The 12,750-nt window shown below is 38.2% G+C and overlaps 1 protein-coding gene across 2 annotated transcripts in view; it reads right to left on the bottom strand.

Moving 5' to 3' along the window:
- The window catches only part of LOC134657795 (zinc finger CCCH domain-containing protein 13), a 58,834-nt gene that overhangs the window by 5,647 nt on the left and 40,437 nt on the right, over nucleotides 1–12,750 (bottom strand). The gene's annotated exons all lie outside the window — the stretch shown is intronic.

The following is a 12,750-nucleotide window of genomic DNA, read 5'->3' on the forward strand; positions in this document are numbered from 1 at the left end:
TCACAAACCGGAAATATTTTCCATAATGTCAATATCTAAAGAAGAATATGGGGACTATGTATATAGAAACGGTCGTCCACTAATCCTCTTAAGAATCAAATTACGAGTTATTTTTGAAGTGAAAACTTCTTTAGCGGCGCTATGCACTTGAGGTGGGGAAAAAATGTTAAACTCGAGACAGCGTAAGACGATCACGTGACCGTAAGATTTAGATGGCCACTCATTTAGATGACATTTAAATCAATAAAGAAAAACTCAATGACATTACATGAAAAACTGTTACATGTCATTGAGTTTTTCTTTATTAATTTAAATGCCACCTAGTGAGTTTCGCTCTAACTGGTATTAATATAACTCGAGTACTAACAGTGATGTGCTTAGGGGTTTCAAGTAATTAACGCTAACGCTAGTTGGCGTTAACCTCAATTATACATAGTGCATTTTGCACTAGTCATTGAGTTTTCACTTCTGCCGGCACTCCCTGAACCGTTGTTTTTTTTAAAACGTCAGAAACAAGGCTTCAAGAAAAGTGGAGAACGAAACCCTCCAAAAATAAATGGAGACAAACAATACAAGTTTTTGCCGTGACTTTACCTCGCTGGCCACCACGTACGGTGTAGCCGGTGTACAATTACAGATAAAAAATAAAAAGATAATAAACAACTCATCGGATGACGCGCAAAAAGTATTTTCGGCAACTTAAGGTTATGGCCGAGGTACAGCGGGCAGAGACGAAAAAGAATCGAATTTCTATCGGTCTAAGTGGACAATTTATTATCCAGTAAATTAGGAATATTACAGGGCATTTGCCGTTCATTACAAGGTTTCGCCCTGTTTGAATCAGTATTTTTTGATTTTTGTTATGCCTACTGGCCCTACTGCGGAGTTAAGTAGTCCTACAATCGTTTGTTACTGCTTATGTCTTGGCAGGCGCGACATCCTATCTTGCAGAGTATTAGATACGGATAGTTATTATCGCACGCGATTCGAGTATCATAGTCTTGTGTTAAGCCGCTAGGGGTAAGGCGTGTCCTTACATGAGGTAGATTTTAATGGATATCATCGTCGCTCTATCAGCCGCAGAATAGATGGATAACTTACACAACATTGCGTTTACTGTTGCGTAGGTATTCATTATCAGTATAAGCCGTTAGACTGCAAAAAAAAACTGGTTCAAAGTTAGTAAAGTTCACTGACTAGTGGTCGCAACCCCTCTGCCATAAAAAAAAACTGAATCGACATTATTCCATATAAACAATATAATCAATTTCACTAGAATCAATTAAGTAAAGTAATGCGACTTGTAGAGTAGAACAGCCGGACATAAGAAAGCCCAGGCTGAAACGGACACCTTCGCTTTCGCTCTGTCAAGCAGACCTCTGAGAAGCGCTTGTGGTAGCACTGGTAGCCTAGTGATTCAACCGAGCGACTTTTAACCGGAGCTCGAACCAATAAACTCATAGCTTATTTAAGAGAAGAATATCATTGAATACCACTAGCGTTCCTGGGTGCCTCTGCCTAACCAAATTGCTAATCGTTTGCGCCGTAGCGAGCGATGTCTCTCTGTCGCACTAATATGAAAGAGTGATATAGAGACTACCGTTTCGTTCGCTCGAGCGTGCTGCCTTGGAATTCCGGCTTGCCGCTCCCACAACTGAAAGCTTCAGATCAATTTTCCTAGAAACGCGAATTGGAAACTGGCCTATCCTTCTAAGGCCCAAGGTCCTACCATGTTCAATTGGAACAGAGTCGCTTTTGCTTTGTTTCGTTCAATTTTCAAACAACGCAAAATCAACTCTATATCCTAACAATTTAGGTTCAAATTCCAGTGACAAATTTTGGATGTTTCGTCTGTATGGCTGGGCCTTAGGAGGATATATGATTTATTCAATTTTAGAAAAACAGCAACACACCGTGTCCTGCTGTCCAAACAAGTATCGTCAAAAATAGTCGTTCTGAAGGTGATCGAAATGTCCAAGCAATCTTGCCATGCTATTTTGCACCTTAATAAAATAGTTATAAGTGTTGAAGTATATGGATTGAACGCAAGGCGAACGACCATATGGCGACTGACCTTATGTGGATTTGTGTCGCCAGACTTTGCCTGTGTCCTTTATAATTTCTTTATTTGTATCATTCCCATTAAAGTCTGATTCTAAAAACAGCGACAATTTGTAATACAGACTGTCAATATCCATACAAAGAGACGTAGATGGCGCCACGTATCTACGAGGTCTCAGAACCATAATTACGTTAAAGACAATTGTAAATCCAACAGATATCTTTGCTCAGCGGTGTCTGTATAATTATGATGGGGCATAGGATGGGGTAAGATAACTATGGGGGCAAGACAAACACTTGAAGGGAATCCTCATACCGTTTCTAGCAAAATAAACTATGATGATTATCTTACCCCAAATGACATAACCATCGGAAGACCAGCGGTGGAAGCCACCAGCAGCATGCTGAGATTAGGCCATTTCGTCAATTTCGTGGCACTTTAATCTTTTTTTGTGTTTTTTTTTTCATATTATGTATTGTCTGTGCTTACGAATAAATTCTATTCTATTCTATTCTATAACTTATAAAAAACTTAAACTTAAACTTACTTAAACTTAGTAAAAAATATCTAAAATGTGTCAAATTTTCGCTAAAGTTATATAGCTAAGGTATTATCCGTAATATCCGTATCCCTTTTTATCCTTGTTATATTTGTACTTTTATGGATGTAATTAATTAATACACCATCATTTAAACACAAGACCCTTTTATTTCGCAAGAAACATAGAATTAACTGAAACACTTCAAACATTGACAACTGTCACCAAAAAACCATAGACTAATCCATAATTAGGGAATCTATGATAAAATGTCTGGTTAATTCGGGCCCACGTTGTATGCTCTACTTTGTCCCTGATCTTGGCGTAACAGTAAACCCTAGACATGTCAAACTGTCAATTAGGTAGAGGCTGCTAATTGCCAGCATGTGGTAAAGTACATGACCCTATTAACTACCGTAAATGACAAATTTAGCATGCGTAGGTTGCATTTGTTGTTTTATTATGGTGTAGGAGGCAAACGAGCAGACAAATTGCCTGATGGTAAGCATTTGCCGTCGCCCATGGACATCTGCAACGCCAGAGGGGATGCAGAGGGGATGGGAGTATGCTCTTTTCTTGTTTGTTTTTTCGTTCGATAACAACACAAGGTGATGACAATATATATAATATACAAGTTGTTCACAAATTCACCTCATATCTCATATTCCTAAAGGTCATTCCGAAAAAATGACCATCTGATTAACTGTTTAAAGAAAAGGGACAGTTTTTTTCGGGATTGAACCAACTTTAAAAGTTTAGAGTGCGCAGAGTACCGTTCTTCATCAATTCTCATCTACTCAAAGGTTAACTGAAAGAGATCCCTTGAAGGGATAACTTCGCCTTCGTACTGCCTATCCTGTGCCATATTTGTGTCTTTGTGTTGAACAATAAAGAGTTTATAGTTACATACATAGATAAATACAAATGCACTTGGATGATTAAAGCGTTGCCAAGATTCACCAGACACTTCTGACGTCATAATAACCACTTTGCCACAGGTAAAAAAAAAACAAAATCCTCAAGTTGGCACGACTTGTTTACATTTCCAGAAACGCAGGTGATAACCGAAGTCCAAATTGAATAGAGTCGCGAAGGCTGGGGTGATCGACCTGGTGACGTCACCGGCACTTGTTTAGGCTGCGCATGATTGGCGCAGCGCCGTTTTCTAACTGCGCGACAAGACGTAAGGTAGGTAGGCTCTCGAAAATCTAGAGTTTAGTGCTTATAATTCGCTAGATGTGATCTTGTTACATAGTAACATGGCAACTCTGCAAGGAACGTTATATGCCCTGTTTTATTTTCCTAATGTTACTACTATGGTACCTACTTATCCCTTAAAGGGTTTCGCGAAAACAGATAGAGTATCGAGACACTCCCCGCGAGCGACTCGGCTCGCTGCACTGTATTTTGTAATGGTAGAGTTGTAAAGCAATCAATTACTTAATATGTATCCATCTAAGCTTAAATTAGAACAATTCCATTCAGAAACCCTAGAGTACATTTCATTCCTTCATTCGATAGCGTGACGAGCATTCGCGTTTGCGTCTATGTCGTCTAGGTTTGGAAGCTCAACATCCCATACAAAATTTCACTTAACGCAAACGCGAACGCTCGTCACGCTATCGAATGAAATTTACCTACACATTTTGAAGGTTCTATCTAGAGTAGTACTTAATGAAACTGCATCAGATCAGAACGGATCGAAATGGTCGCGGTAACCTACATAGGTACTTAGTTACATAAATATAGGTAGATATGTTTTTAACAGTCCATCCCAAAGTTCAATAAACCATATACTCGACGAAAAAAGTCACATTGGAATGACTTAGAAGGCCTTATTATTCTACCAAATTCAGTCTTAATTTCCCATGTGCAAAGTTCGCTTTTACAACCAATGGAATCTAAAATTGAACTTTATATAATGGCATTTTTATTACGTTCTTTATGGATATTCGTAAATTATTGCATGCATTATAATTGGGAATGTTCCTAACTTGCCAATAAGCCAAAAAGGTTTAATACCCTTTTCGGCTACTCTTTCTTTCTTTTTTGGTTGCCGAACTTTAACGACACCCTTATCGTTAATCTATGAAGCCCTTTGTATTTTTTTTGTAATTTAGTCAACTGTACTTTTCTTCAACAGTCTTCCACTACCTACTCATTAAGACGATTCTAACAACTCGAACTCAACGGAGTAGCGTTGTTTCACCGCAGAGCTCCAATAACCACTTTCGGTCTACAACTGCACTGATGTTTTTCTTAAAATGTCTTCATATTGATTTAATTACAGTTTTCCTATTCACTGTGACAAGATACGAAGTTGTATGGAAATCAAATTCCTTGATTTTACATAACTACTAATTAACAGGACAAGTTAAAGAACAGTAAAAAAATATTACATTTGTAAAAACACCCATGAATAGATTACTCGTTTCATTGAGATCGGTAAAAACAATTGAAAATCCGCCGCATCACCAGCCAATCCGTCAATCACAAAGCATCTTTCGCTGATTGCAATCAAGAGGCGGCAATAATGCGTGTCACGCCTGTGGTAGCCATGATCGATGCGTTGATCGAATCTCAATCTGGACAGTCGGCTGCGCGCGCGCATAATTCGGTCTTCACGTGGCCATTTATTGACCGAGCGTAAGCAAAGTCGGAGATGGAGATCCCGTTTCAGCTTGGGTAAAAATTTGATTGGATGGATGGATATAGATTTTTTTGTAGATTTATACTTAGGATTTTTTTCGATTTGGCGGATCCATGGGGGTTTGCGAGGTTTACAGCTCATATAGAGCCACTAGTCAAGCCAAAGTCAGTCCAGTCTTCCGAGTAGGTAGAATCTTCCTTCGGGAGAAATTAGGTAAAAAAAAAGCGGCCAAGTGCGAGTCGGACTCGCTTATGAAGGGTTCCGTATTTAGGGGATTTATGACGTATTAAAAAAAACTACTCACTAGATCTCGTTCAAACCAATTTTCGGTGGAAGTTTGGATGGTAATGTACATCATATATTTTTTTAGTTTTATTATTCTCTTATTAAGTTACAGGGGGGGAGGGACACACATTTTACCACTTTGGAAGTGTCTCTCGCGCAAACTATTCAGTTTAGAAAAAAATGATATTAGAAACCTCAATATCATTTTTAAAGACCTATCCATAGATATCCCACACGTATGGGTTTGATGAAAAAAAAATTTGAGTTTCTGTTCTAAGTATGGGGAACCCCCAAAATTTAATGTTTTTTTTTTCAATTTTTGTGTGAAAATCTTAATACGGTTCACAGAATACATCTACTTACCAAGTTTCAACAGTATAGTTCTTATAGTTTTGGAAAAAAGTGGCTGTGACATATGGACGGACAGACGGACAGACAGACAGACATGACGAATCCATAAGGGTTCCGTTTTTTGCCATTTGGCTACGGAACCCTAAAAACTGTCTGGTAGGTAGGTACCTACATAGCTTTTATTTGACTTTTCGGTGTTCCATTCTAGTCATAATTTATGAATTTCTCCTGCACCAACATTTATATCTCTGTTTGACCCAATGGTTGACTGGTAGAGAATACCTGTTGGCATTAAGTTCGCCATTTGTACATTTTTCTTTCTTTGTGCAAAAAAGTTTAATTAAAAGGGTTGCACTCCGGGAGTGCCGACAGAAGTGAAAACTCAATGACTAGTCCAAAATGTTTGCAGCACTATGTATAATTGACCCATCCTCCTTTCTATTGAAAAACTTTAGTTCCGAAAATTGCTCGCCAGTGAGCTTAAATTTGTAGCGTTAATTGTTTAAAATTCGAATAGAAATTGTAAAGTTACCTTGCAGACCTCGCATCTAAATATATTATATATATATATATATATATATATTTGGTCATGATATTTTAAGTTTTATTCACCAGTACTAGGGTTCACTTTTATTAGCGATTTCATCAAGATGTAACTTTATTGAATTATATTTGAGTGATATAAAGTTAGAATGTAACTGTGAGATCCTCGTATTTCAGCCCGTACAAGATTGGAACCTTTTTCATGTAATGTCATTGAGTTTTTGTTTATTGATTTAAATGCCATCTAAAAGAGTGGCCATCTAAACCTTACGGTCACGTGATCGCCTTACGCTGTCTCGAGTTTATCATTTTTTCCCCACCCCAAAAAGTGCCCAGCGCCGCTAAAGAAGTTTTCACTTCAAAAAAATAGCTTCTGGTATAATCCTTATTACAATGTCAGGAACCACTTCACCCTTTTGAATAATTTGTCTTCAAATACAGATGTGCAAGTTGCGGAAAGTTAAAAAAAAATTGAAATTTCAGGAAAACTTTAAAAAACGGGCACGTCAATATTTTCAAATAAGTAAATTTCAGTGCCGACTGTACCGGTCCGTAAGCAAATGATGGACGACGCTCACGCTCCGCCTGAACTTTGCTGAGGGCCTACCGCGAACCACGTTCGACGTGTTGCCTCCCTGTCACACTTACGTACGAATTCACAAGTGCGACAGAGAGGCAACACGTCGAACGTGGTTCGCGGTAGGCCCTCTGACACATGTACGTATGTGGATGTAATGTATGCTATCTATTGTTTGTATGCGAGCTACGATCGGCATACCTTTAACCGCCTTTTGCTAATATCAACATATCATAAATATACATATCAATCAATCTGGGACGGACTGAACTTTTCAGATGAATTTCAAGTGATAATTTATGCTTCTTATGGGTCTTCAGAGTAAAAGTACTCAAGGTTCTTTAGATAGTTTAGAATTCGATTCACACGAACCTAGCCGCCACCATACACAATCAATATTACGCTATCATTTTAAAATTTCATTCTTAAATGAAACTTGAAATAAACATTCAATAATTTATATTGGTTTTCATTGCTAGAAATTGTAATACAAATAAATTAACTAAAATGTCACTATGATTATACGACGAAAACTGTCAACATTTAGAAGAAAGTCGACTTTTAGGAGAAAGAACAAGTATTTTTAGTTTTTCGAGGATGTGATAACCGATACCAACTTTAGAATCGCGGGGTCCTATTTTCTTGAAATTTGAATCATTGGTAAGGTACGAGCTAGGAGTCGAATCAAAAATTCAGGGACCGTGGCATATTGTCACACAGACACATCATCAACTCTACATAGGTACAGTTCTGAGGGCCTAACGTATATCTAACTACGTATCACAATCACTCTTGAAAGAGTTTTTGAAATTCCTAAAGGGGTAGGAAAGAGGTTCGATGTTCTTGGAATACATTTAAAATGTTTATATACGCGGATAAATTCACGGACTAAAGCTATTAGTCACATATACTTCAGCCTGCTGTTGTTACAAGGAGACATTTAGGTGAATGTATGTATCAGTGAATTAGCGATGTTTTCGCGACATTGCCTAACCGTGACACGTTACATAACAGTGTGCAAGTATTTCTACACACTTTGTTATTTAAATCTCTCGTCCTCAATAGATCTTGAGATATACACGAGTGTAGAATATGGTTATTTGTTAGGCGTTTAGTTGTCGATAAAGAAAACAAGTCGCTGACAAGTGGCCCGAACGGTGAGGTCACTAAATTCGGTGATGCAGCAATTATTGTTGATGTTTGGTTATGTTGTTTGAATTGAAGTATGCTATAGTTAAGTATTACTATACTTAAGTATTTTCAGTAGATTTATAGTTAGTTTTTTTGACCTGATGAAAGGGAATCGAGTTTTTCGTGGATGTTTACTAGGTTCAAGCTATCCAATACCTATCTGAATATGTACCTACATATATCAATTCAAATCATCATCTTCCTCGCGTTGTCCCTGCCTTTTGGCACGGGTTACCGTATCCATTCGGCAAAATAATCCAAATTTGCACAGGCATTTTTTTACGAAATCTACTACCTACCAGCCTACCAACTGACTACCTATTACATTATGAATTTAAGCCCTGTAGCTATCTATTACTTATTCTGTGACCTAAGGCTTAATTTAGTCAAGTGTATGATCCGAAGTTCGAATTTCTAAGGCCGCCCATTTACGCTGTACCAATAAGTAAGTATTGGAAATGCAGTCGTTTAGACATGCCTACTTGATGCTTACAGAATAACACTGGTTACTGGGACTTTAACGATTTTTACACAATATGTGCGAAAAAAGTTAGAAAAGATCAAAGAACATCGATCGAATACTAGAGAATAAGTTGATAATTGTAAATCAACGGATTTTACCAAGTAATACATAATGCATGAATGTTCAACCTTGAGAGGAGCTTACCCATTAGGTACATCAACATAATGTCATAATCACACCCACCGGGCTTACGAGTATCATTCCAAACGTTTAGAGAATCGAGTTGGAGGCTTAATCTACTAGTATGATGCGCTATCTGAGTCTACAATTAAAAAACTCAACTCACTCACTACTCAATTGTAAGAAATTACTTAAGTACACTACAATGAGAGAAGTCTGTGTCGCTTTTTTAAAGGGCAATCGAAAATAAGGACGTTAGACTGCGTAAGTAAAGCGTGAATTGCGCGTCTTGAAAATTGTTCTATATTTTTTGAGTGTCCTTTAAAAAAGACTCAAGAGACTCTTTAAAAAAGACTCAACTAAAATTTTGATAAAGTCAGAATAGAGAGTGGAGTAGAGTTTTAAATTTGAAATATCTAAGCTACAATACCAAACCAACTGGCTATTTTCTGACTATAGCTGGTCAAGCAGATCTTGTCAGTAGAAAAAGACGGCAAATTTGAAAATGTAGGCGCGAAGGGATATCGTCCCATAGAAAATTTGAATTTCGCGCCTTTTTTTACTGACAAGATCTGCTTGAACAGCTATAGTTAACTGGTTCTTATACTCTTGCAGTCTTAGCTAAAGTAAAGTGTAGAGTCTGAATCCTACACTTGTTACATACATGGACCTCAAAGTCTTATACTGGTTAGTTCCAACTTCGAACTCTAGTCGCTTGCGCACGCGCTACTAATGGTAACTCTGCCAGCTTTGTGTCAGTTAGGTAAACTAGGTGGCAGTAGGCGGGTGTGGGTGACCCATTGACGTTAGCTTTTTATTACAACTGCAGTATTGCTAATTGCGAAAATCTTATCCTTGTACCATCAAGAGTTGCCAATGCATAGTGATTTAGATTTCCTGAAATTGTGTTTGACGATGAAGTAGTTCAAGTAGATTAACTTAAGGTTTAAGGAAAAAAACAATAGTTATTAGGGAATAATGACAGCTTGGAAATTGCTTTGTTTTATTAAGTTAAGGTAGGTGGTATACATGCGGTATAATATAAAGGTTACATTCGAATGTCAACTGCACCAGCGTTACTGATGCAACGTTACTTTCGTAGTGTTGGGGCGATCTCACTGTCAATATCTTTGACGTATTGCGCTTTCCAAGGAGATTGAGTGTGAATCTGGTCAAATCTGGAGCAGTAATCCAGCAACAACGCTACTGCAGTCGCCCTCTGAATGTAACCTTAAGAGGTCAAATACCTCGTTGAGTGGATTAGTGTGTAAGAGCCCAGGCACCTGGTCCAAGCGTGAGTGAAAGTAAACGGCTGGAATGGTATGCCGCCGCGGGCCCTAGAACTGGCATATTGCCATCGCATACATAGCAGCAGCAGAGGAGCTACCGCGAAAACCGAAATTCGCAAATTGCGGCCATTTTTCTCTGTTACTCTAATTACGCCTTTACTGGAGTAAAAGAGAAAGATCCCCGCAATTGAGAATTTCTGTTTTCGCGGTACCTAGTTTCTCTGTGTTCATAGAACTCCATGACCATGACCCCCCGGCTTAATTTGAAGACAGTTTAAGAATATTCTCTTTAGCTCTTGGAGAAAAGGAGGTGTAGGTATTCCCATTAGCCGCCATCCCACGTGGCCGCTGCCATACATGAGGTGCCATGATGAAATGGGAATGATTCATATGAATCATCTGTTCCTGGCGGGGACAAATGGGAATACACCAAAAAGGAAAGTGTTAGTCCCAGTAGTTAATAGACTTAGAATCAGCAACATCATCAGAATGTCCGATGCTCATAGATTATACAAATCTATGTGTGTGTGTGATATGCATAGATTGAGACAAATGCTCGCTTACGGTCGGGAACATAAAAAATAGACCAGCCTAACAAACATTTTTCACATCCGCAATCTCTACATCTATAGGTAATTGCTAACTATCGATGCGATAAATATAACTAACATTGTTTTGATGAGTAGATGTACCTTGTTTACTGCATTAGCTTGAAAAGTCATGACAAAATACGAATTGTTCATAAAAAAAAGAGTTAAGTAGCATCATCAATAGTAGCGGATCAAACGTTACTTTTGACGCTTCTTCTGTAGGTATATACTTTTGACGCATTCTGTAACAGCTTCTTCACAAAAATAGATATCTCTATATACTTAGAGGCACTCCACACTCCATATTCACAATATACATAAGCAACTTCAGTGGAAACTGTCGTACGCAGTAGTGTGCGGTTCCCATACGATTTAGGTTTAGATTTAGGCCAGCTGTTTCAAACCTCGAACGGTATTAGGAGCAGCGTTTGTGCGAATATTTGTTGCAACACCCAACCAAAAGAGTCAGTGCGGTCGCTGCCCTAGTGCGTTACTACTGGATTGGCAAAGATCTTGAGATGGCTAAAATTTAAGAAAATTTCGTGCTTCGAATTTGACAGGTAAACGAGATGGCGCTGTACAGCTCCATACATTTTGCGGTAACTCTGATTCTCAATAGTTGACGTTTGACAAATCAGTGACCGCAAAACACATGGCGCAGTACATAGCAGTGCCACCTGTTTTGGATGTGAAAATAAGGGGCACAATTTCGAAGGGGCAAAAGAAGGACAGAATAGTCTATTTGCGCCTTTGTTAATCGAATATACACGAACGATAGAGATGCAAGTTGATAACGAACTGCAGGCCGTCAAATCTATGATAAACGCGCGATTTTACAGAGAACAGTCATGAACTAGAAAATATCAAGAAGGAACTTTAACACTGGCTGTATGGAGTGTAGGTACGTATGATAAGAGGGCAGTTTTCAGAGAATGTTATATCAGTCAAAAACCTCAACTAATCATTACTTCCGGGAAAATGTAATCGTGGACAAATATTATTTGAGATTGCTTATTTAAAGAACAAAAAGCGGCCAAGTGCGAGTCGGACTCGCCCATGAAGGGTTCCGTATTTAGGCGATTTATGACGTATTAAAAAAAACTACTTACTAGATCTCGTTCAAACCAATTTTCGGTGGAAGTTTACATGGTAATGTACATCATATATTTTTTTTAGTTTTATCATTCTCTTATTTTAGAAGTTACAGGAGGGGGGACACACATTTTACCACTTTGGAAGTGTCTCTCGCGCAAACTATTCAGTTTAGAAAAAAATGATATTAGAAACCTCAATATCATTTTTGAAGACCTATCCATAGATACCCCACACGTATGGGTTTGATGAAAAAAAAATTTTTGAGTTTCAGTTCGAAGTATGGGGAACCCCAAAAATTTATTGTTTTTTTTTCTATTTTTGTGTGAAAATCTTAATGCGGTTCACAGAATACATCTACTTACCAAGTTTCAACAGTATAGTTCTTATAGTTTCGGAGAAAAGTGGCTGTGACATACGGACGGACAGACAGACGGACAGACGGACAGACAGACAGACAGACAGACATGACGAATCTATAAGGGTTCCGTTTTTTGCCATTTGGCTACGGAACCCTAAAAAGGACAATGTCCGATATGATGATATCAATGGTTTATTGTATGTCCTTTCTTAGACATTACTGCGGTACTGCCTAACAGAATGAATGCATATTACCTAGTCACAAACGTATTCAGGAGAAGATCTCTGGAAGTTGACACCAGATTTTCAAACAAAATGCCACCTGACCATCCAATAAGGCCCCCATTTAATGACTTTATACCATTCGACTTCGACTGTCAAACCTTAAAATCAAACAGACTTTGACAACTAAAACGACAACTACAAAAAAAACGATATTCAAATAATACTGACATTTTCGTTTTCAAGTCTCCATCCTGATATATGTGAAAGACCATCGAGTTATGTTTTTGTAAAACGACTTTCATTCGAGTATCATTGGTGGCCCCGCAGCCTTTCAACATAGGTCGCAGAGAGCAG

This window comes from Cydia amplana, chromosome 21 (assembly GCF_948474715.1).
Source record: "Cydia amplana chromosome 21, ilCydAmpl1.1, whole genome shotgun sequence".
In the NCBI taxonomy this organism is placed as follows: domain Eukaryota; kingdom Metazoa; phylum Arthropoda; class Insecta; order Lepidoptera; family Tortricidae; genus Cydia; species Cydia amplana.